Consider the following 25,525-nt stretch of genomic DNA (forward strand, 5'->3'; position numbering starts at 1 on the left):
GGAACCTTCTGGATAAGGCCATGGACGAAAATATGATGGACTTCCATCATAATTTTGTTCACCCCTTGATCCTTTAGCATTCCTTAGCCTAATAACTCAATAATCAAATAATTGCAGTCCAGTCCCCTAAATTTAATTACTCTCTTTTAGCCACAAAATTAATTATCAATTAATTCTTGACTAATATTAATTAAACAATATGATTTCTCCTTTAATATATTATTATTCTCATAATATATTAATAAATCATATTTAAACCTTTTTCTCCTTAAATCATCCTACATATTGCTATGGTGAAGGCAACCCAAAAGGACCATGCTCATAATCGGGTCAAGTACATACCAAAATAGTTATGGACTTAGACACTAATCCAACAGTCTCCCACTTGGATAAGTCTAATAACTATTTTCTGTATGACTTCAGAACCTGATCAGCAATCGTAGCTTTCAAAAGCCGCTGTCAACTCTGATCTTATCAGATAGCGTGTCCTCTAGATAAGGGATTATATATTCCTCCATTCTCAAGATATCGTATAGACATAAGACATGAATTTCAATCATTCTCTCTATACTGTTTCCCGACTTCCAATTTATGAAGACTGACAACAGACTACAATTGAACACATTAACTTAGTCACGGCTTGCCAAGCGCTTAGGTGTCATCACTAAATCATCGAGAGGCCCACAAATATCGCTTTTATCCCACTTTGGATAAAAGGAATGGATAAACTTCGACTCAAATGCTCGCTTGCATTTACTGATCGAATCACACACAACAATAAGTTTTATAACACCAAGTTACTGGTGCGTTTACTTATTATCAATGTGCAACCGACCAACAAATAACAACTCACACGTCTCGGTTTCAAGAATATACAATATTATCGTCTCACTAATCACTCGTGATAAAACCATGAAGTGATCCAAGTGAGCATGGGTTTAGTCCAATACTCTAATCTTATCAAAGCACTCATGAACTCTGCAGCAAACTTGTGCTATGTCTAAACCTTTCAGACAATCTACAGACTCTTCATGACAGTCTTCCTTCATACTTACTTCCAACGTATGACCGACTGTGGATGTTTGAATAACCTAGTTATTCTGGAAGTCAAAACATGCAAATTGAAACATAACAATAATACTTAATCCTATATGGCCTCAAACTTGTGAGAGTAAATAAAACACTTCTATTTAACCACCATATTGATTACTCATTATTATCATTTACTGTTTCAGAAAATCAACTTATTACTCAAATTACAACAATAGTTGTCCCATGCATAAAGCATGCACACTATGTTTCCTATGGTCCTTACTTTGTGAAATAGATCAATTGAAAAACCTTTTCAATGATGCTCATTTCACAATTCCCAATCCTTATCGTTAGTGTAAGAACACAAGGTTCTTTGCTACTATTAGAATATGCTAGATTCTAACATCTTATGCAACGATCCTTTCGTAAAGTCATAGCACAAAAGTCACCAAGACTTGGCTAATGAAATTATGAAGTACTCTATCGGACATTGTTACAAGACAATTCCATAGACGAGAAGTTTCACATTCAAAGTACATTCCTTTGAACATCCTTCTTGCATAAGAGTTTCTAATCTAGACATAGATTCTTAATATCCAACTCCCAATACGGAAACATTTCCACATTTTCCATATGACAACTCATTCGTAATAGAATCTTATCTATTCAAAATAATGTCGATATGGTCCATCCAATACCATACTTCCAACTTCTTACAAGCGATCAATCCTCAGCGAACTTTGGATCGTCCTTTGATGGTTGTTTAAATATTTTAGTCAAAACCAATTCTAGTCCTTTTTCCCTCTTAATGCGCTAGACATTTGAAAAAATTTTAGAATGGTAAAATATTATAACATTTGTAATCGATCCTATACCTAAAGCGTATGGGACACGATGCATAATGTCTTACATAAAGATATGATACTTTACCAATCTTTTGTCATAATATTTTATGTGTCATGTTCTCACAATTCGAACTATGAAGAGGGATGCCGTAATCATAATCGAATTTTAAGAACACACAATGTATCCTTTGACTGAAAAATGTTAAAATTTCTCAATCTAAGCTTTAGATTTTGAAATGAAGTATAATATTCTCTCCCTTAATTATATTAAAACAACTTTTCAACCCATGCAACTTTGCAAATTGAATCTTTATTTTTCTATAATTAATATTGCTAACTTGCAATACTCGCCATAATAATCATACAAGCATAATACTTATGCTCCCACTATCATGATGATTATTATCATATAAGCATAACACTTATGCTCCCACTAGCTTTGACATGTATTCAGAAAACAAATGAACTTTCAGAAAACAATGCCTATTGAATTTCTGAAATTCATATTTCTAATACCAGATGCTTCGATAAGCCTTTATCTAGGCTTCTTAACCTTATACACCTTTGTCTTAGATAGCTCATATGTGTGTTTAAACAATTCAGAACTTATGTTACTAAGTTCCAAATTTTGAAACTAATTGCCAAATCTCATAATTCGAACTATGGAAAGGGATGCCGTAACCATAATCGAATTTTGAGAATACAATTTTCACAATCGCTATCTTCTTAAAATCTCTTTTAGTGAAAGCATTTCCTCACAGTCATTTTCATGAAGGAGAAAATATTATGACACTTAGATTTTATGGTGTATGAGTTCCTATCCATGTGAATTTGCCAAAACCAAGGTTTGCGACAAATCCAAACTCATATGGACTGAACTTTCTTAATCTTGATTTCTTGCCTTATGGTAACACGAGTGCCCACCATGTCTTCCAAGTAGTTTAGTAACTTGTCCTTACATATCAATGTACTTTCCATCGACTAAGGCTCTAGTATGCATTCAAATGAGAACTCATAGAACTCACATACGCAATTAACTCAATTGGAATGGCACAAAAACAAAATAATGTCAGCACGATAGGTTGCAAACCTCAAGTCGTGTGCTAGTGATGATTTATAAGGTTTATTCTTGATTTGTTCTTGAAACCCTTCAAGACCATTAAGACTCCCACTGACTCCTTGATATATAAGATTCTCTTGTCAAGAAACATTTCTTGACAAATCAAATATTCAATAGTTAGTGTAGTTCTTATCAAGACAAAACACTTCACATAATTGGTCCTAGTTGGTCTTTGTTTTATCCAAGACAGCACAACTTACCAATTTCAAATGTGCAAGAATAAGAAAACTTTTCCAAGTTCCACATTTGATGAGTGTTATAAACCTGCTTAAGACTTTTCACTCAATGTCACAATCTTGACTCTAAGACTTGATATTGGAACGAAGTATGATTGACTTATTGATTTAACCATTTCTACAATTCTCGATTCCTCTTCTTAGACATGTAAATGCACTAAGACTCACTTAGATGATCAATTGAGATATGGTTCTTAATCATTAAGACTTCATCATAAAACACAATAAAAGGTACTCTCCCTTCTTCTTAGAATGGAGAAACTTTTATCTTGCTGTCTTCTTGATTCTTCTTTATTCGTTCTACTATTCATTGAAACTCTTTCAATCAACTCAGAATTACACTTAATCTTATAAGTATAATCATATTTACTAAACTTTAGTAAATCATGACGAATATCTTTGTCACTCTTGTGGTGGACTTGATCAACGCACAACCTAGTGTACTTGATCTCCTAGTCCTTCAATTGACACTTTGTCAAAGAATTAGTCTAAGTTTCCCAAATGTGAAAGTTTTTCATTCATCATACAATACACATTTCATGATTCCAAGTTTCTGTCCAATTGAAACTTGGGAGATGAGAAACTCTCCCTATTTGGTAAACTTTTGACATTTCCACAAATAACATAATTAAGAATCAAATCCATTATTGCTAATAATAGAAACTTCAAACATCAATTTTTCATACGTGCCATTGCAAGGATAAATAAATAAGATAAAATCAAAATTCATTTTATTGCGGAAAAAATTTGTCCTTACAATGCAATTCAATTGAAAAACTATGTTATTACATATTTCTTAACAATCTATTCTAACTCCAAGTAGTAGCTCAAGAATCCATTCTTCAAGTAATGCGATCGAAATCCATTTCTTCATGATTAGATTCAGCTCACTTCTTCCCTCAAGCTTCCTCTCTTTTCTTCGATCCTACAAAACATCAAAATGTAATCTTATCACATGATGTATTAAGAATCTAGAATAGGAACTCAAAAGAGTTAGATAATGGATTTTACCTGAAGCAGAGCCATACGTCTTGACTCTCCCATCTCTTAGATCTCTCAGGTAGTTAGGGCAGCTTCGTCTCCAATGCCCCTTCTCATGGCAATAAAAGCAAATGGACTCCTTTGGCACAACACATCGGACAATCACAGACTTTGTTCTTTCTGCACTTCCAATATTGTCAGTGTCCATTGAAGTTTGGGAGTTTGATTCACCAGACAAGTTTGCTTGACCAGCACGCCAAATCATTGCTGATTCAGCAACTACAAGCAAATAGGTGAGATTAATGAGGGTCACGTCGTGATCCATCATATAGTACTCTCTAACGAACTCACTATATGATTCAGGAAGTGACTGAAGAACCCAGTCAGCAGCCAACTCGCTTGAAATCTCGACACCCAACATGCTTAACCTATCAATGTGTGACTTCATCTCTAAGACGTGTGCACACACATGTTTCCCATCTTCGTGTTTACTTGCCAAAAGGGCTTGAGTGAGCTTGAACTTTTCAAGCCTTTGAACTTGTGGGTCAGGGAGAACGATTGGAGGAGGTGGAGGAAGTGAAGCATGACTCTCATTTCCTTGATCGTATCTCGGAACGTCATCTTTATTTGTAAAGCTTGTTCCAAAGGATTTGGGAAGACCATTGTAAGATTCAGTCATCTACAAAACGGGAGAAAATTCAAGTTATGTTGATTATAATTCTTGATGTAACACCCAAATGAAACATCAAGCTAGGATCCAACACAATACTCTACAACCTAGAAGAGGGATGCCGTAATCTAGTTGCAGAATATTTGAAGGTAGGTAAATGACGATTTACCAATTTCCACCATGAAAAACGAAAAGGAAGATTAAGTTTTAAATGAATTGAAACTCCTAGATCTTTTGAGATTCATTGAACTTTTCAATGGCATGTTTAATCTCGATTATGCCCTACTATTTGTGACTGGGATGCCGAGGATCACAAACAAGGTGTGAATAACCATACGAATCATGTGGTGCACCCAATGCTACTATCACCTAATCAATGTGCCGGTTAGCCACACACGCTCCATTGATCTATGACAAACATCGAGTCACCCTTCGCTACCAATGTCATCCCCAAATTAGTGTGCCGGTTAACCACACACGCTCCACTAACGTTTGACAGGGGTACGAAGTGTAATTTTATGGATTAGCATACAATTTCACATTTTTCCTAAAGTAACTATGATTTAGGAATTTGAAAAAGCATTTAGTTACTTTGTACTTCATTATACTTATAATGGAAGGTTTCTGTCCTATCCTACCCGTTCGGCTAACGACCCTCCACTAGTCAAGAGTGCGGTGGGTAAGAGTGGATACCCATTCAATCGCCATTTTATAGGCAATTTCCTTAAACACCCCTTATAGACCAGCTTCGTGAATGAGGCCTACTAACAGTAAGACTGACTGATTACTCATACATATATAATATTAGACTTTTAATGTTATATATAGTATAGGGTGTATTTTACACTTTTAAAATACTACGTGGTTTAATTTAGTAAATTATACTTTTAATTTAATTAAATGTAAACCAAAACTTTATGGGTTTATTAAATCACTTTTAATTATACACTTTAATTAATTAACAAAACCATAAGGGTGTGATTTGAACTTTTTCAAATTACTAGGGTTTTAGAATTTAACATTTCAAAATTAAACTTATAATCAACTTTTAAATTCCAAAACTTGAGGGCAAGTTTTGAAACATTTCAAAACATTAGGGATCAAATAACAAATAATTCAAATTAAACAATTAATTTCATAATTATCTACATTTGACCTAATCTTATTTTAGTCATTAGATAATTACCAAATAACTTTAAATAATCCATATTTATCACATAAACAACCAATATTTAAAAGATTTGAAATTATCTATTGTTTTGGCAAGGATAAACATTTAATTAAGATAAAATTCGGATTTTAACTTCATAAAACAAATTAAGCATCAAGTCCAAGTCAAAACAGCATCCAAAACCTGAAAATCCCTCTGTCTGACCCCTGGACTCGCCGAGTCAGGGACTGGACTCGCCGAGTCAGACAGATTCGCCGAGTTCATCCACTGACTCGCCGAGTCAGGTCGGGCAGAGGCCAAAAAATTCGTTTTTCAGTAAATAAAACATATAAGCATCAAATACAACTGAAACCAATCAAAGCTCTGATACCACTGATGGGTTTTATGCATAAGAAACAATCCTATGTGCTCATACAAACCCTAATGCTTGGATCTAGGTTTCTCTATTGTACATGCTTTGAATCCAAGACTAATAAACTTAGATCTAACATATTATGAACTGAATTAGGGTTTAGAGAATTACCTTTGATTGATATATAGCAATAACAACCAATTCCTTACTTGGATTGGCCTTAGAAAGCTTAGTGCCTCAAGTGCTGCACCTCTAATGGAGTCACAAACACCATATACAACTTGGATGAAGAGGAGAAGAAAGGAGGCTGCCCAAAAAACGACTAGAAACCCTATAGAATCAGTTGTCCACGTTTTTAGAGCCTAAGGGGTCCTTTATATACTTGTGTAGGCTGCTAGGGTTTCAATAAAAACCCTAATGGACAGCTTAAACTCTAAGCAGCCCATGGAACCTTCTGGATAAGGCCATGGATGAAAATATGATGGGCTTCCATCATAATTTCGTTCACCCCTTGATCCTTTAGCATTCCTTAGCCCAATAACTCAATTATCCAATAATTGCAGTCCAGTCCCCTAAATTTAATTAATCTCTTTTAGCCAAAAAATTAATTATCAATTAATTTTTGACTAATATTAATTAAACAATATGATTTCTCCTTTAATATATTATTCTCATAATATATTAATAAGTCATATTTAAACCTTTTTCTCCTTAAATCATCCTACATATTGCTATGGTGAAGGCAACCCAAAAGGACCATGCTCATAATCGGGTCAAGTACATACCAAAATAGTTATGGACTTAGACACTAATCCAACAAATTCATCCTATCAAGTTGCTTTGGTGAAGGCAACCCAAAAGGACCATGCACCATCGGGTCAAGTACATACCAAAATAGTTATGGACTTAGACACTAATCCAACAGTCTCCCACTTGGATAAGTCTAACAACTATTCTGCGTATGACTTCAGATCCTGATCTGCAATCGTAGCTTTCCAAAGCCACTGTCAACTCTGATCCTATCAGATACGCGTGTCCTTAGATAAGGGATCATATATTCCTCCATTCTAGATATCATATGAGATATGATTTCAAATCATTCTCTTTGTACTACATCTCGATTCCCGATTTATGATGACTGACTAATTGAACAAATCAAATTAGCCCTAGCCCGGCCGAGCATTTACGTTTGTCATCACTAAATCATCGAGGGGCCCAAAGATATCGCCTTTATCCTACTTTGAATAAAAGGAATGGATAAACTTTGATACAATGCTCGCTTGCACTCACGCACCGAATCACACACAATAATATGTTTTATAACACCAAGTTACTAGTGCGTTTACATATTATCAATGTGCAACTGATTCGCAAGATACAACTCACACATCTCGGTTTCAAGAATATAAGATGTTATCGTCTCACCAATCACTCGTGATACAATTCATGGAGTGATCCAAGTGAGCGTGGGTTTAATCCAATGCTCAAATCATATTCATAAGCACTCATGAACGTTGTAGCAAACATTTGCTTATGTCTAATGCTCTTTGGACAATCCACACACCAATTCACGACAATCTTCATTCATATCTACTTCCAACATATGAACAATTGTGGCTCGTTTGAAAAATTCGATTATTCTTAATAAACTCAATTATTCTGGAAGTCAAAACATGAAAATGTGAAACACAAGAATAATACTAATCCCATATGGCCTCAAACCTTTGAGCATAAATAAAACACCTTTTATTTATCACCATATTGATTACTCATTATTTGTCGTTTCAGGTAATCAACTTCTTACTTGAATTATTACACTTGTCCCATGCTCCTAGCATGCACACAATGTTTACCTATGGTTCTTACCTTTTGAAATAGATCACATTGAACACATTTCCAATCATTCTCATTTCACAACTCCAAATCCTTTTTCCATAAGTGAAAGAATATCAAATTCTTGCTACTTATAGAATATGCTAGATTCTAACATTCTATGCAAATATCCTTTCGTAATGTCACTGCACCAAAGTCACAAAGACTATTGCCAATGATATTACAAAGTCCTCTATCAGAAATTGTTACAAGACAATTCCTTAGATATTATGTTTCTCACTCAAAGTACATTCCTTCGAACATCCTTTTGCATAAAGGTTTCTAATCTAGTCATAGATTTTTCAATATTCAATTCCCAATATGGACACGCTTCCATATTTTCCATATGACAACTCATTCTTAATAGAATCTTATCTATTCGTAATGATGTCGATATGGTCCATCCAATATGGAAACATTTCCATATTTTCCAATACTATACTTCCAACTACTCACAAGCGACCAATCCTCGTCGAACTTTGGATTGTCCTTTGATAGTTGTTTAATTATTTTAGTCAAAACCAATTCTAGTCCCTTTTCCCTCTAAATACGCTCGACATTTGGAAAATTTCAGAATGGTCAAATATCAAAGCATTTGCAATCGATCCTATACCCGAAGTGTATGGGACACGACGCATAATGTTTTATTTGCTATGTTCTCAAAATTCGAATTGTGAAGAGGAATGCCGTAATCATAATCGAAATTTTAAGAACACACTATGTACCTTAGACTAAATTTATTAACATTTCTCAACCCAAACCTTTAGATTTGAAATGAAGCATAATATTCTCTCCCTTAATTATAGCAAAATAACTCTTCAACTATTGCGACTTTGCAAAGTATGACTCTTGTTTTCTATAATTAATATTGCTAACCTTGCAATACTTTCCTTAATAATCATAAAATCATAACTTTTATGCTCCCACTATCATGATGATTATTATAAAACATAACATTTATGCTCCCACTAGCTTCGACATGTATTCATAAACATCTTAACTTTCAGAAAAACAATGCTTATTGAATTTCTTAAGTCCATGTTTCTAATACTTAATGCTTTGATAATCTTTTATCAAGGCTTCTTGAACTTATACACCTTTGCCTTAGATAGTTCATATGTGTGTGTAAACAATTGCCAAACCTCACAATTCAAATTATGGAAAGGGATACCGTAACCATAATCGAATTCGAGAATGCAATTTTACAATCACTATCTTCTTAAAATCTCTCTTAGTGAAAGCATTTCCTCACAATCATTTTCATGAAGGAGGAAATCTTATGACACTTAGATTTAAACGGTGCATGTGTTCCTATCCATGTGAATTTGTTAGAACCAAAGTTTATGGCAAATTCAAACTCATATGGATCGAACTTTCTTAATCTTGATTTCTTGCCTTATGGTAGCACAGCTGCCCACCATGTCTTCCAAGTAGTTAAGCAGCTCACCCTTTCCTATCAATGTACCTTTCATTGATTAAGGTGTTTTGCCTTTTATGCGTTCAAAATGAGAACTCATAGAACTCACATGCATAATTAACTCGATTGGATTGGCATAGAAACAAAATAATGTCAACACGATAGGTTGTAAACCTCAACTCGTGTGCTAGTGATGATCGATAAGGTTTATTTGATTTGTTCTTGAAACCTTTCAAGACCATTAAAACTCCCACTTACTCCTTGACATATAAGATTCTCTTGTCAAAACATTTCTTGACAAACAAATATTCAAGAGTTAGTGTAGTTTTTATCAAAACACTTCATAAATTGGTCTTAGTTGGTCTTTGTCTTATCCAAGACATCACAACTTTCCTCATTTGATGAATGTTATAAACCTTTAATACTTTTCACTCAATGTCACAATCTTAAATTTAAGACTTGTTTTGGAACGAAGTATGATTGACTTTTTGATTTAACCATTTCTTCAATTCTTGATTCCTCTTCTTAGACATACAATTGTACTAAGACTCACTTAGAGGATCAATTGAGATATAGTTCTTAATCATTAAGACCTATCATAAAGCATAAAAGCTACTCTCCCTTCTTCTTAGAATGGAGAAACTTTTATCTTTCTGCCTACTTGATTCTTCTTATTCGTTCTGCTATTGATTTAAACTTTTTCAATCAATTCAGAATTATACTTAATCTTGTAAGTATAATCATACTTACTACACCTTTAGTAAATCATGACAAATATATTTGTTACTCTTATGGTGGACTTGATCAACACGCAACTTTGTGTATTCGATCTCCAAGTCCTTCACTTGACACTTTGTCAATGAATTAGTCTAATTTCCAAATATGAAATTTCTCATTCATCGTGCAACCAAGTTGCATGATTCCAAATTTCTGTCCAATTGAAACTTGGGCGATGAGAAACTCTCCCTATTTGGTAAATTCTCGACTTTCCATAAATAAAATAATAAGAACCAAATCCATTATTGCTAATAATAGAAACATTCAAACATCAATTTTCATATATGCCATTGCAAGGATAAATAAATAATATAAAATCAAAATTTATTTTATTGCAGAAAAAATATGTCCTTACAATGCAATTCATTGAAAAACTATGCTAATACATCTTTCTTAGCAATCTAATTCTAACTCTAAGTAGTAGCTCAAGAATCTAATCTTCGAGAAATGCAATCGAAATCCATTCCTTCACGGTTAGATTCTGCTCACTTCTTCCCTTAAGCTTCCATTCTTTTCTTTGATCCTACAAAACATCAATTGCAATTTTATCACATTATGTATTAAGAATCTAGAATGAAGCTTAAAAGAGTTAGTTAATGGATTTTACCTAAATTAAAGCCATACGTTTCGACTCTCCCATCTCTTAGATCTCTTAGGTAAATGGGGCAGCTTCGTCTCCAATGCCCTTTGTCTTGGCAATAAAAGCACATTGACTCTTTTGGAACATGACATGGAACTACTTTAGACATTGCCTTTTCTCTTATGATCAAACTTTTCTATCATAGCATGTCTTTCGTTGTCATTGTCTATATCCATAGAGTTCTTGAAGGCAAATTCACCGATCAACTTTGCTTTTCTATTGCGCCAAATCATTGTTGATTCAACAGCAATAAGCATATAGGTGAGATCTATAAGGGTCACGTCGCGGTTCATCATATAGTACTCTCTTACGAACTCACTATATGAGTTAGTAAGTGACTGAAGAACCCAATCAACAGCCATTTCCTCATAGACAACGGATCCCAACATTCTTAACCCATCAATGTGTGACTTCATCCCTAGGACGTGTGCACACACCGACTTTCCTTCTTTATGTTTACTTGCCAAAAGGGCTTGAGTGATCTTGAACTTTTCAAGCCTTTGAACTTGTGGGTTAGGGAGAATAATTGGAGGAGGTGGAGGAAGTGAAGCATGATTTCTTATTCCTTGACCGAATCGTGGAATATCATCTTCATGTGGAATGCTCGTTCCACGGGGTTTGGGAAGACCATAGTTGTCGAACTTTGACATCTACAAAATGGGAGAAAACGAATTCAAGTTAGTTGATAGATTGATTCCTTAGTAAATCACCCAAATGAAATACTAACGCTAGGACCCAACACAATATTCTACAACTCGGAAGAGGGATGCCGTAACCCTAATTGCAGAATATTTGAAGGTAAGTGAATGACGATTCACTAATTTCCACCATGAAAAACAAAAAAGAAATTTAAGTTTTAAATCTATGAAAACTCCTAGATCCTTTGAGATTCATTGAACTTTCAATGGCATGTTTAAATCTCGATATGCCCCTCTAGTTTTTGACTGGGATGCCGAGGATCACAAAGCGGGTGTGAATAACCATGCAAACTTACATGGTGCCCTCACATGTTACAGTCACCTATTCGACGTGCCGGTAAACCACACACGCTCCACCGAACTATGACAAACATTGAGTCACCCTTTGCTACCTTTGCTTAGAACCATTTAGTGTGCCGGTAAACCACACACGCTCCACTAACGTCTTCGCAAGGGCACAAAGTGTAATTTCATGGAATTGCATCAATTCACTTTTGCCTAAGTAACTAAGATTGAGAATTTTATTTTTTATGAAAACATTTAGTTACTTTTATACTTCATTATACTTATAATGGAAGGTTTTGTCCTATCCTACCCGTTCGGCTAACGACCCTCCACTAGTCAAGAGTGCGGTGGGTAAGAGTGGATACCCATTCAATCGCCATTTTATAGGCAATTTCCTTAAACACCCCTTATAGACCAGCTTCGTGAATGAGGCCTACTAACAGTAAGACTGACTTTTACTCATACATATATATAATGTTAGACTTTTAATGTTATATATAGTATAGGGTGTATTTTATACTTTCAAAATACTAGGTGGTCTAATTTAACAATTATACTTTTAATTCAATTAAATTGCAAACCTAAACTTTTATGGATTTATTAAATCTCTTTTAATTATACACCTTAATTAATTAATAAAACCATAAGGGTGTGATTTGAACTTTTTCAAAACAATACTAGAGTTTTAGAATTTAACATTCCTAATTAAACTTTTAATCAACTTTTAAATTCCAAAACTTGAGGGCAAGTTTTGAAACATTTCAACACATTGGGGTTTAGAATTTAAATATACATCAAAATTAAACTATTAATCAAAATTTAAATTCCAAAACTTGAGGGCAAGTTTTGAAACCTTTTTCAAAACATTAGGGTTTTAACTATTTAAATTTCAAAACAACAAAACTTTTGGGTTCAAATTTAAACTATAAAACCTAAAGGGCAAAATATGAAACTTTTCATAACAACAAGGATCAAATAACAAATAATTCAAATTAACATTTAATCACATAATTATCCATATTTGATTTATTTAATGATTTTTGCAAAACAATTTATCAATTTAGTCAAAATAATTAATCAATTATCACATAAGGAAACAATGATCTTATTAATTGATAAATATCTTCAATTAGATCAAAAATATAGTCATATATATCAAAAAATCGGATTTATATTGATCTAATATGATAGGGTAACTACTCATAAGCAAAAACAGCAAGAAATCGTGAAATACCCTCCATCTGACGAGTTGACTCGTCGAGTCAGCCTTGGACTCGTCGAGTCTGCATGGACTCGGCGAGTTCAGCCATGGACTCGGCGAGTCCAGCCTCCAGAATCCAAAAAATCGAATTTTCCAGTTATACAATGCATCCATACAATTGAAACCAAGCTAGTCTCTGATACCACTGATGGGTTTTGGTCATAAGACATCCTATGTGCTCATACAAACCCTAATGCTTGGATCTAGGTTTCTCTATTGTACATGCTTTGAATCCAAGACTATAAACCCTAATTCTAGCATATGGAAATCAATATTAACATATAATTAGGTTTATGATATTACCTTGATTGTTATGTAGCAATAACAATCCCAATTCTTCCTTGAATTGACTTTGGAAGGCTTAGAGTCACAAGTGTCACTCCTCTAACGGTTCACAAACACCATAAGCAATAGGATGAAGAGGAGAGAGGATGGAGGCTGCCCAAAACGTGTTCTAACCCTAGCAAGAAGCTTGTCCACGTTTTTGGTCCTTAAGGGATCTATATATAGTGAGGCAATTAGGGTTATCTAACAAGGAAACCCTAATTTGGATGCTTAAGCCGTAAGCAACCCATGGAGCCCTTTCCACAAGGCCTTGGACGATCTCATATGGGCTTCCCCCATATAATTCGTCCACCTTATAATAAAAGGCAATCCATGGCCCAAAGTGCAATTATCTTATAATTACAATTCCAGTCCCTTAAGTTTAATTAATCTCTTTTAGTCACAAAACTAATTACCAATTAATTAGTGACTAATATTAATTAAACAATATGATTTCTCCTTTAATATATTATTCCCATAATATATTAATAAATCATATTTAATCCTTTCTCTCCATAATTCATCCTATCAAGTTGCTTTGGTGAAGGCAACCCAAAAGGACCATGCACCATCGGGTCAAGTACATACCAAAATAGTTATGGACTTAGACACTAATCCAACAGGCCCAACTCGGCGGGTCAGGTCAACTTGAAGTTGACTTTGACTGGACTTGGACTAACTCTGTTTAGGGTTGCACGTGTTGTGTGTTGACTTCAAGGATGTCGTGTAGGAATCGAGGAGTCAAAGGGAGTTGACTTGTGCACCGAGGATAATTCAAACATTGCACGACGTTGAGGTGAGTTACCTTCCAACAGGTGTGGGTCTAAGGCCATAATGTCGACCCACCAAAAAGGGGTATTTAGAAGATGATTGTCTTTGTGATAATTATCTTGGTCTGGTTATGTGTTTTGATGATGAGATTTAACTGTATGACATGTTATGTGTGTAGTAGGGATTAGCTTCCCTGACAGTGGTCCTTAGGACCTTGGGGTAGGTCAATACCCAGATGTGTCTGACTGTATGCTTATATCTGTTGTTGCATGCTAGTGGTAGGGGTGAAATAGTCCCCAGTTACCGGTTGAAAGATACCGATGGTAGTTACCGGTTGAAAGATATTGATGGCAGTTACCGGTTGAAAGATACCGATGATGGTTACTGGTTGAAAGATACTGATGAAAGGTTACCGGTTGAAAGATACCAATGATATTGTATGGTATGTGGTATGATGGGGGAACTCACTAAGCTTTGTGCTTACAGTTTTGGTTTTGGTTTCAGGTACCTCTTCGTTGAAGGGGAAGGAGCCGACGGTGTAGCAACGCATCACACACACACAGGGTTTCCGCATTGAGTTTCTGGGATTGTACTCTGATTTTCATTAATTTTGATGTCATGGTTTGAGACACAACATTGTGATTTTGTAAGGTGTTGTTTTATCGACAATGTTTTAGTAAAATGTTTATTAAACATATTAATTCAAAAATGAAATTTCCGGGCTTAAATTTTGGGATGTTACAGAGCATGTGACAAAAGAACGGATCATCTGAGAAGGGAATGAAGCGTCTAACAAAGGAACAAATCAAGTGCCAAAGGAATGGGTCATGTAGAAGGGGGTTTAGAGCACTTGAAAGGGGTTTGGAGCTCTTGGGAGTGATATGGAGCAACAAAGGAACTTGTTGCGCCAAATGATGAAGTGTTGGGCCAAGAAGGATGTTGTTGCGCCAAGGGAATTCCTTCTTGCGCCAAGCATATCCCTCATACGTTATAAAGAGTCCCTCTTGTGCCATGAAGAAGCCTTGTTGCACCAACTAGGTTCTTGTTGCGCCAAGCATGTCCTTGTTGTGCCAAGGTGATATTGTTGCTCCAACCTAGAAGTTCTTGCGCCACACTTGAAGATTGATGTGTCATCCTTGCACATGTTGCGTCATCATGGTGCAAGATAGGCCATTTTGGTTCCTTGATGAGCCATGGTATCCCTGATGATCCAAGTATGCTATAAAGTCCTAGTCCGAGTTTTTTTTAATGAAATATGGATTTTTGTTCGAGAAGTTTTTAGTCCAAGATATTTAGATATAATTGTGGGGATCTTCAACACCTTTCCATGGATATAAAGATCATTGAAATCAAAGTTAGAACGAATAAGTTATGGTCATTCAAAGATAGGGAGGTTTGGGTTTAGTCTAGTACGTTGGGCATAAAGGGTGTACATTGGTGTACTAGCCATGACCAATCGAGGAGACCCAACCTAGTACACTGGTATATCGGGCATACGCTAGTCATACGCGATCAGATGTCAAACCCGAATTTGAGGGTTTTGAGCCCTATTTAAACTCCTTAACTCCCCCAAACCCTTTCCTTTATCAACCTCCACTGTAACTCTCATAGATCTGAGCTAGTCAATTTAGAGATAATAGGGGTCGAAAACGACTTTTCGACAAAAGATTATTTAGAATAAATAATCTTAACAAAGTTGTAAAATATGTCTCAAGGGTTCCGTACATATAAAGAACGCCGAAATCCGAGTTATAACGAAGAAGTTATGGCCCGTCGAAGTTTTACGGCAAAACCGACACGGCACTGGGAGACGTAAATAGTGAACTTACAGTGGAGGACTTTTTAGCCTTAGAAATCTAAGCAAAATTTGTAGTATATGTTAAACCAAGAACATACAAAAAAAAAAGAACACCCAAATCTGACTTCGTATGAGGAAGTTATGAATTTTCTAAGATTTGTCATAGCAGTGCACGACCCGAAACTCAAATTTTAGTTCGAGCGGTTTTTGGCCTACGTGACCTAAATGAGAGTTTAAGATCTCATTAATAGGAACTCAATGTTAAAAAGACAGACGAAAACAGAGTCCGTATGTAGAAGTTACGAATTTTACACGAACATTTAACAGGATAATCGGCTGATTTCCACTTTGTGTGCGATGCCACGTGTCAGCACCAGGTTGTGCCTGGTTGTCTCCAGCTTCAAGTGTCCTTTGAAGGTATACAGTTTGAATCTTGATGAGTTATTTGCTAAGATCTTGGTATTCTAGAGTTTTTGTATATTTTGGTCCCGTAGTTTTGGTCTAGTGGAATATGAGCTACTTCAGGACCTTGAATTGTAGTTTTCTACAGTTTTGAGCTCGTGGATTCATAAAAATGAGAGCTTAGACACTCTCATTAAGACATGCAAGAGTTTTGGAGCTTTGTATGACTTTTGGACCAAGGTTTGAGTTTCTACCCTCTTGTATGCATGCAAATGGATAATGTTAGAGACTTTATCCATTAAGACGTCCATTTTTTACCTAGATCTAAAGTTTAGTGCTTTGGCTTAATGAAATAAGGACTAAAAAATGAAATGTGGATTCAACGTTGGTACGCTGCACGTACCAGTTTGGATCCCGTAGCTGGAAAGACACCCTCTACACTAGGCGTAGAGGGGAGTATGCATGGTGTACTCAGTCTAGGTGGAATCTTTGACCTTTTGACCTTGACTTTGACCAAGTTTGACTTAGGGGTATTTTGGGTATTTTGAGTAGAATTTTGAGGCTAGGTCACTGTTTGTTGTATAGGTGACCTGTAGACCCAAAAGTTAGAGTTGTGATATGTTCATCTACATTTTAGACTGTGATGTGAGTTTCTCCTCACTGTACTTGTGGGTCGAAGGCACCAATACCAACCTACTAGGTTATGTATCCTAGTATATAGGATGATGATATGTTGATTATATGTTAGATTGGTAGATCTGTATGATTAGTTGTATTTGTTAATTATATGTTTATCTATTACATATGTCGACATAGTGTAGGTGAGTTGAGGTTATACTACTTTGTGTTGTCATCCAACAAACCCGGGCAATCCAATCGAGATATTATGGGCCATTTGACAATCCAATCGGGAGATTGTGGGCCAGAGTGGCAATCCAATCGGGAGATTGTGGGCCAGGGTAATCCAGTCGGGAGACTGTGGACCCAACATGCAATATGTATATTTGTTTGGTTGTGTGTGGTATTTTAGGAGAACTCACTAAGCTTTGGCTTACAATTTAAGTTTTATGTTTCAGGTACTTTAGATGATCAGAGCAAGACAGATACTTGATCATGCACATCCTTCAGTTTTATGAGATTTGATTTTGGGACACTCTGATTTGTGATTTGACTTTTGGAAACTATGTTTTGTAAACATTTATGGTTTTTGATTTGGTTTTGAAAAATAAAAATTTTAGTTTGATTTTTGGGATGTTACATAACTAATATTTAGTTTTTAAATTAAAAAAAAACTAACATTATATAAATGCTTAATTTATTTGATTTAAACAAAATGTCATTATACATAATCAAAATGTATAAATATAAAAATTTATAATCGAGTTACTTATTCATGTTTCTTTACAATATTTCTTTTGAGTGTATATATAAACGATTGGTTATTTCTGATTGTGTATAAGAGCAACTCGAATGGACCTGCAAATTTGTGTTTTGCAGGCCTAAATTCTTTCAATGGACCTCTGTATTTGCCGGCATTTTTGTGTAGTGCTACATTAAGTCATCAATTTTGTGTGGAACTATTCATCACCACTAAACATATATACATATTATAATATTACATATATTTAATTTTATCATTTTTATAACAATAAGAAAGCATTACTTTTATAATTATAATATTAAAATATGTTTTTAGTGTTAATGTATAGCATGTGGTTGGAGTTAAAAATGTTAACGTTGGAGTTGGTTTAAGTGAAGTTTGTATTGTATTTGTTGTGCAATTCTTTATGAATTTTTTGATGGTTGTGTAAATTTTGGCTACACTTCTCATTGAGTATTATTTTGTTTGTTCATGGCAGTAGATTAAATGATATTTATTTATAGTTCTCATATATTAAAAGATTATTACTCTTTTTGTACTTTATTTAGTAAATGAGTATCTACCGGGTTCACCGTATCCAACGATTATTTTTTCATGCGAATCAAGCGGGGATTAGGCGGGATTGGGGCAAGGATGGGTTTGTGAATTGGAATTCAGCTATGGGGACGAGTATTGTAGTGCCAGCCTATATCTGCCCCCATTTGCATCTCTAATATTGATGGACACAAGTCGGCACATATCAATATGACCCGTAGAAAAACGAGTTAATGTAAACATGTGTAACGATTATATATATATATATATATATATATATATATATATATATATATATATATATATATATATATATATATATATATATATATATATCATTGTTTTAAAAAATATCACTAGAAAGAAAATAATTAGAAACAATAATAACAATAATAATAATTTCAATTTTAGAATTTAATTGTTTATTTAATAATTTTGATTTCAGAATCGACATTTTTTTCTTATAGTTCAAATAGGTATTTTATAGTACACTTTTTTATTTTTGTTCTAAACCTAAAATATGGAATTCACAAATGGAATGTTATTATCTATATTGATATACACTAATTACTATATTAATTAAAATTAATTAATATGTGATGACATTTAGTAGGTGAAATTAGAATAAAAAAAAAACAAAAATGCAATTGGAAAATGTAATTCCAAAATTTTCAAAAAATGACATGTAAAATTCAACAACAAAGTGACATTTACTAAAAATTATCTTTATTTATTAGAATAAAAAAGATTTTCAAATTAATAGTTAATTTTGCCTTATAGTATATATTATTGTTAATCAAATTAGTTATGACTTATGACCAATGTTTTAAAAACCAGTTTGAACCGGTCGGTTGGACCGGGAGAGGGAGCGGTTCAACTATCACCAGTTTTACATTGATTTCTGAACCGGATTGAACCGGCCGGTTTTTAGATAAACCCGGTTGAACCTGTCAAAATAAACTGGTTAAACCTAATAAAACCACATGAAAAATAACCATTTATATAACAAACTTTAATGATTTTTTTCAAATCTATTAAGTTTTCTTTAAATAAAAACATATGGTAAATTTTATAAAATTTTTTGATGTGTTTGTATTCATATAAAACAATATGTTATTTCGGTATTATACTTTATTTTCTTTTTAACATATATGTATTGATTTAAAACACTAAAACTTATGATTATGTGTTATTTTAATGTATTTGGATTTATCTACAACTTATTTTTATATGTATTTTTAATGTTTGAACTTGTAAAATCAAATTCATAATTTATATATGTATGTATGTGTAGGAAAAAAAAAAAAACATGAAAAATATAGAAACCGGTTCACCCGGCGGTCGAACCGGTTCAACCGGTTTAATCAGGAACCGGTCACCATGTCAGTTTAACTAAAAACCGATTTTTAAAACATTGGTTATGACAAACTTAAAAAACACGAAACAAAATTTAATAGAAAAAGTCAAACGGTTGACTGCAATGCTGGAAGATACATCGTATTCTATTGATTTTTAAGATCCAGGTCATACCCAGTATGCATATTTGGTGAGGAATTTTGATTTGATTTCTCAATTTAAATTTATAATCGTATGCGTGTTGGTTGAGACCACATGGAACATCCCGTATACATTTATTTCTTTACATAAATTAATATAATATTGTAAAATATTTTTAATAAAATCCAAAACTTTTATTCCTTAAAAATTAAAATTTTAATATTTCGTATTATTGCAGACTAGAAAAACCATGTTTTAAGGCTATACCATCTTAAGCAGCCTCACCTTTACATATGATAAAAATTCATATATATTCATAAAGTTTCTGTTATAATTGCTTTGGTAAATAATGATACGACGACGTTTCATCAGTAAAAAGATGTATTAAATATCACTTTAATGGTGGGTCATGATTAGGTTAGACAACTTAAACAACGTCTATTTCAAACTTTTTACTTCGTGAGTAAAAAGATGTATTAAATATCACTTTAAAATAAATACTTTTTCTTAAAGAATATGTAATAAAAAGTGAACTACAGTTTAATATGAAATACTTTTCTTAAAGAATATGTAATTAAAAGTTGATTAGGTTAAGATAATTAGGCTGTACTAATTTTTTTTTTGATTTTTTTTAAGTTATTATCTTTGCAAATGAAAAAGTAATTTATAAAATAGTTTTTTTTTTTTTTAAATTAATTAACTAGTTTTTCAAAATTTTCTTTTAAATTCTCCAAATGTACCTTTAAGGCTTTAATTAATTAAAAAACATATTTAATTTTAGAGAAAATTATAAATATAGTCAAATTCTTTAATTACTTTGTGTAAATAACCAAAAAAACTCAAATTACAAATATAATCATAAAAATCCATCTGCGATTTTAACATTCTATTTGCATACATACAAGTTGCTAAAGCACAGATGTCATCTGCGATTTCCGTATAAATACCCTCATCTCTGACTAAAATCGCAGATGTCATCTGCGATTTCCTCTCATCCCACCTGTGATTTGGTTTAACTACGAAACTACCTTATTATGTATAAAGTTTTGCAGAAAATTATCAATTTAGTTCTTATTTTTTTAGAATATTTATTTAAAACATCTCTAATAAAATAAATTCTTCAACAAAAACTTTGAAAAATATTTGAAAAATGAAATGTATAGTGCCTCCAGAGAGATTTAAAAAAAAAGTTTGAAAAATAAAAAAAGAAAAAAAAAATACGTTTTTATACCCCTGAAAAAAGGAGAAATCACAAATGCTTACAGATGGACAAGTAAAATCACAGATGGACTGAGTCCATCTGCGATTTTGATGACTATTTTTGTAACTTTTGTTTTATTTTCCACAAAGTAATTAAGAGATTAGGATATTTTTATAATTTTTCTTAATTTTTTCAAAATATATTTTTTATCAGTTTGCATTTTTAGCTATTAACTATCAAGTATCTTTTCAGCTAATAAACATAGTCTTAAATGACAATCTAGTTCAAAAGTGAACCAATTAGCTCGACCTAATAGTAGACGTATAAAGTATTAGATTTGGAGAGTTATGATGCAAGTTGGAGTAACAATGAAAACTAAACAGGGACATTCTCTTTATGATAATAGAAACAAAATAAATTAGAGTATTCATTTACTATGACAATAAAACCGCTAAATACTTAAATATATTTCATAATATAATATATAATACTGATAAATTTTAATATATGCATGCACAAATCCCATTCCCAGCTGTATTCCATAGGCCAAATGCCATAGCTTTTTTCACACGCTCATCATTCATCAAGAAGCTTCGTTCCACACCTACGCCCACTCTCAAATTGCACATTTTTTGTAAAGGAATTATATATGCGTTGTTAGTAAAATATGGAAACGTGTATATTGTACAGCACATCTGTTTCCTTCTGGAATACACGTACATATGTATGTATTATGTAGCATACTAGCATACCTTCTTTTTGGCAACAATAGATAAACCGTTACAATTTTGACATACTTAGTTAATTAGATATTATATTTCAAAGTTAGGAAGTTTGTTTAAACTTTGGTTCATGATATACATATGCATTATCTTATGATATTTAGTATGAGATAAAAAGTGAACATGAAAATTTGGTGGGGGTGTGTTTGGAGGCGAAGAGTGGGATAATAGGGCCAAATATGTACCTAAGTAGGTCACTTTATAAGTAATTGGAATTGTTATGAAGTCGTGGGTGGATCCAAGGTATGAATGATGATGTACATATTGTACCTAAGTAGTGCCACTAGATTGTCTACTCGATCTTCCATTATTCTCATTCACTTTCTTGTATCCAATCAAATCATGTTGTATGTTAATCGTGTGTTTTGATTTATAAGGTTATAAAAAATTATCCAAACAAATCTAAGCTTTTATTAAACGGGGCCGTTTTAATTACCTAAAATTCTCTTAAACACTATAGCTTTGACAATACTTGGATTGGACACTATGTGATGCCGATTGAATAATGATCACACCTTTACTTGATAGATGATATGTATGTTTGGTAACATCATATAGATAGCTGAAAATTGTAACTTTTAATTGTGTAGAAGTGTTTGAAAAAATTATTTGTTAGTTTTTTTGAAATGTGTAAATTACATAAAACATAAAAGCTTAAAGCTAAAAATTCCGAAAAGACACTAAAAAACTATTGAACAAATTACACGAATGGTCCTTAAGGTTTTGTTTTTTTCCCTAAAGCAGTCCGTACAAAACTTTTTTTTCCCTCAGATGGTACCTACGAAGCAAACCTTGCACACAAAAGGCTCTTGTGACTAACTTTGTTAGAATATTCTGTTAAGTTTTGTTAAATGACAAATATATCATTTGTTTTATGCACATAGATGATCCTCTCTCTCTCTCTCTCTCTCTCTCTCTCTCTCTCTCTCTTCCACACAAATCCCTAGTCTTGACTTGAAATAAACACCGAAGAACAAAAAAACCAGGGGTGGAATTGGTACGGTACCAATTCATTTTTCTCTAAACCGTGTACCGTACCAACTATAATTGCTATAAAAAAATTGCTACCGATATCGTACCAATACCAAGTATACTTGGTACCAATTTATTTGGCTACCAACAAGTTTGGTTGGTACAAATTGGTAATGATATATACCAACTTCTTTTAATTTTCTATTGTAATATTTAAAAATAAGCAAAGACATTGGGATTTTGATGTGTAGTATAGAAATTAGTTACGTAGTTCTTTTAGTTTACAAAAGAATTCTACTGAAGTAACACTAAAGTAATGTTTTAATATTGTGCTTTAACGTGGTAATAACTATTGACTAATACGACCAAATGACTAATATAATGTTATTAAAACTGTAACACCAAATACAATTAACAATTGATATATATATATATATATATATATATATATATATATATATATATATATATATATATATATATATATAGTGAATTGGTTGGTACGGTATTACCATGGTATTCTAATTTTTATACCATTACCGTACCAACATTGATCAATTGGTACGGTACTACCAACCAAACATGTTGGCTACCAAATATATTGGCTACCAAGTTTCTTGGTTCGGTTGGTAACATGTTGGTTGGTTTTCCAGGGTACAATTTTGCCAGCCCTAAAAAAAAACTAACATCGTTCAAGCTCACGGGTTTCCGCCACGGAGAAGACGAACCACCGTCATTAAACCCTAACGCAACAGTGAAAGGTTCGACAACGCCAGAGTTCCCAAATTCTTGGTCTTGTTCGGGTTCGACAACGCCAGAGTTTAGGTTCGAGTTTGTAGCACATGTGGCTAGAGTAAAACTTCGATCTCCATCTATGGCTTGAGTTTGCAGTGCCTACGCCTCTTTAAAACCCTGGTAGTGGTGATACGAAACTCTCATATAAGATGGCTTCAAGGAGCAAGGGATGAAGCAATGAGTTGCAGGTTTTTTGGGGTTTATGCAAGGTGGTTCGGCAAGCATTGACAAGGCAACAGTTTGGATTGGAGGCAACGACCTTCTTCCATCTGCAACTAAAAACACACAATAAAACCACACACATCGTTCACATGATTACTAAAAGCGCTCACCCCCCAAAAATCATAGTTAGGGTTTCAAAAACAACAACAACAAGAGGTGGTATGGTGGTGGTTTAGCAAATCGCGAGGAGGGGAGCCGACGGAAGGCTGTCGTTGGCATCTTCTTCCTTTTTTCTGGTCTAATCGGCAACAAACACGAATGGGGAAAGAAGAGCCCGTTAATCGTCGAGGAAAGTAGTGAGGGTCACCGATGGTACCGTTGATCGGAGTGGGAAGTGGAACAAGTGGCAGGAGGGAGGTTAGATCGGAGGCAACAACCTTCTTCAATCTGATTCATTTTTCCAACGAGAGAGAGAGAGAGGGTGGGCCCCACCTTTTTTTAAATTTCAAATTAACAAAATATTAAAAATAAATAAATAAAAACAAATGACATTTTCGTCATTTCACACACACTTAACAGAATTTGTTAAGAAAGTTAGTCATAAGGATCATTTGTGTGCAATGTTTGCTCCATAGGTACCATTTAACGGAAAAAAGTTTACTTTAAAGAAAAAAACAAAACCTTAAGGACGATTCGTCTAATTTGTTCAAAACTATTTGAAATAGCTTTTTAGATTATGAAGATTTTGTTTAAAAATAAAAGCAAAATGATGGTACGAATGATTTTTTTTTCCCATTTTGTGTTTTAAAAAATAATTTTTATAATCTTTTGAAAGCCCGTTGCCATACACGTCTTGTCGCTCTATATTATATAATATTATTGTTACTCATGACAAACACATATTTAAAGATGCAAAAAAACAAAGAAAACAATAGTTAATGTGGTTCACACGATTTGAGATTTGAGTAAGAGAGACTCCTTATCAATTCATTGAAATCGTTTATATAACTTCAAAACAGTATAACACCCGACATTTTCTAAAAATAGTTACATTAAAATTAACGCTAATGTTTTCCAATAACACATCTAACCAACCAAAGTATTTAATAGGAAATGTGTCTTTATTTCTAATATTGTCGATAGCATTGTCTCTACAATTTATGTTTGGAGAAAATACAGGGGTAAAAATGTCCAAATTCATTGGACCACCTCTTGTAGCTCTCCATTTAATTGTGTATAAACACCTCTTTATTCGTCTCTTGTACCTTGCCATGGCCAAGTGTCTTGCTAGGCTTTGGGTTTTAATGATATTTCTTGCCGGTTCCATAATAATAAAAAAAACAACCAAAGTATTTCCAATATTAAGGTAATTTAGTGGATTATAATTTTTAACAGTTAATGATATAATCAAGAACAATCAACAAGCATTCATTGCATAGTATGCTATGAATCCCATTAAAAATTTGTTAGCTATTTAAGAAAATGATCATATATCTTTTAAATAGCTATAACAAATTCTATCATTCTTTTTGCGGCTTGTCTATCTGTT

Source organism: Lactuca sativa, chromosome 8 (assembly GCF_002870075.4).
Source record: "Lactuca sativa cultivar Salinas chromosome 8, Lsat_Salinas_v11, whole genome shotgun sequence".
NCBI lineage: Eukaryota > Viridiplantae > Streptophyta > Magnoliopsida > Asterales > Asteraceae > Lactuca > Lactuca sativa.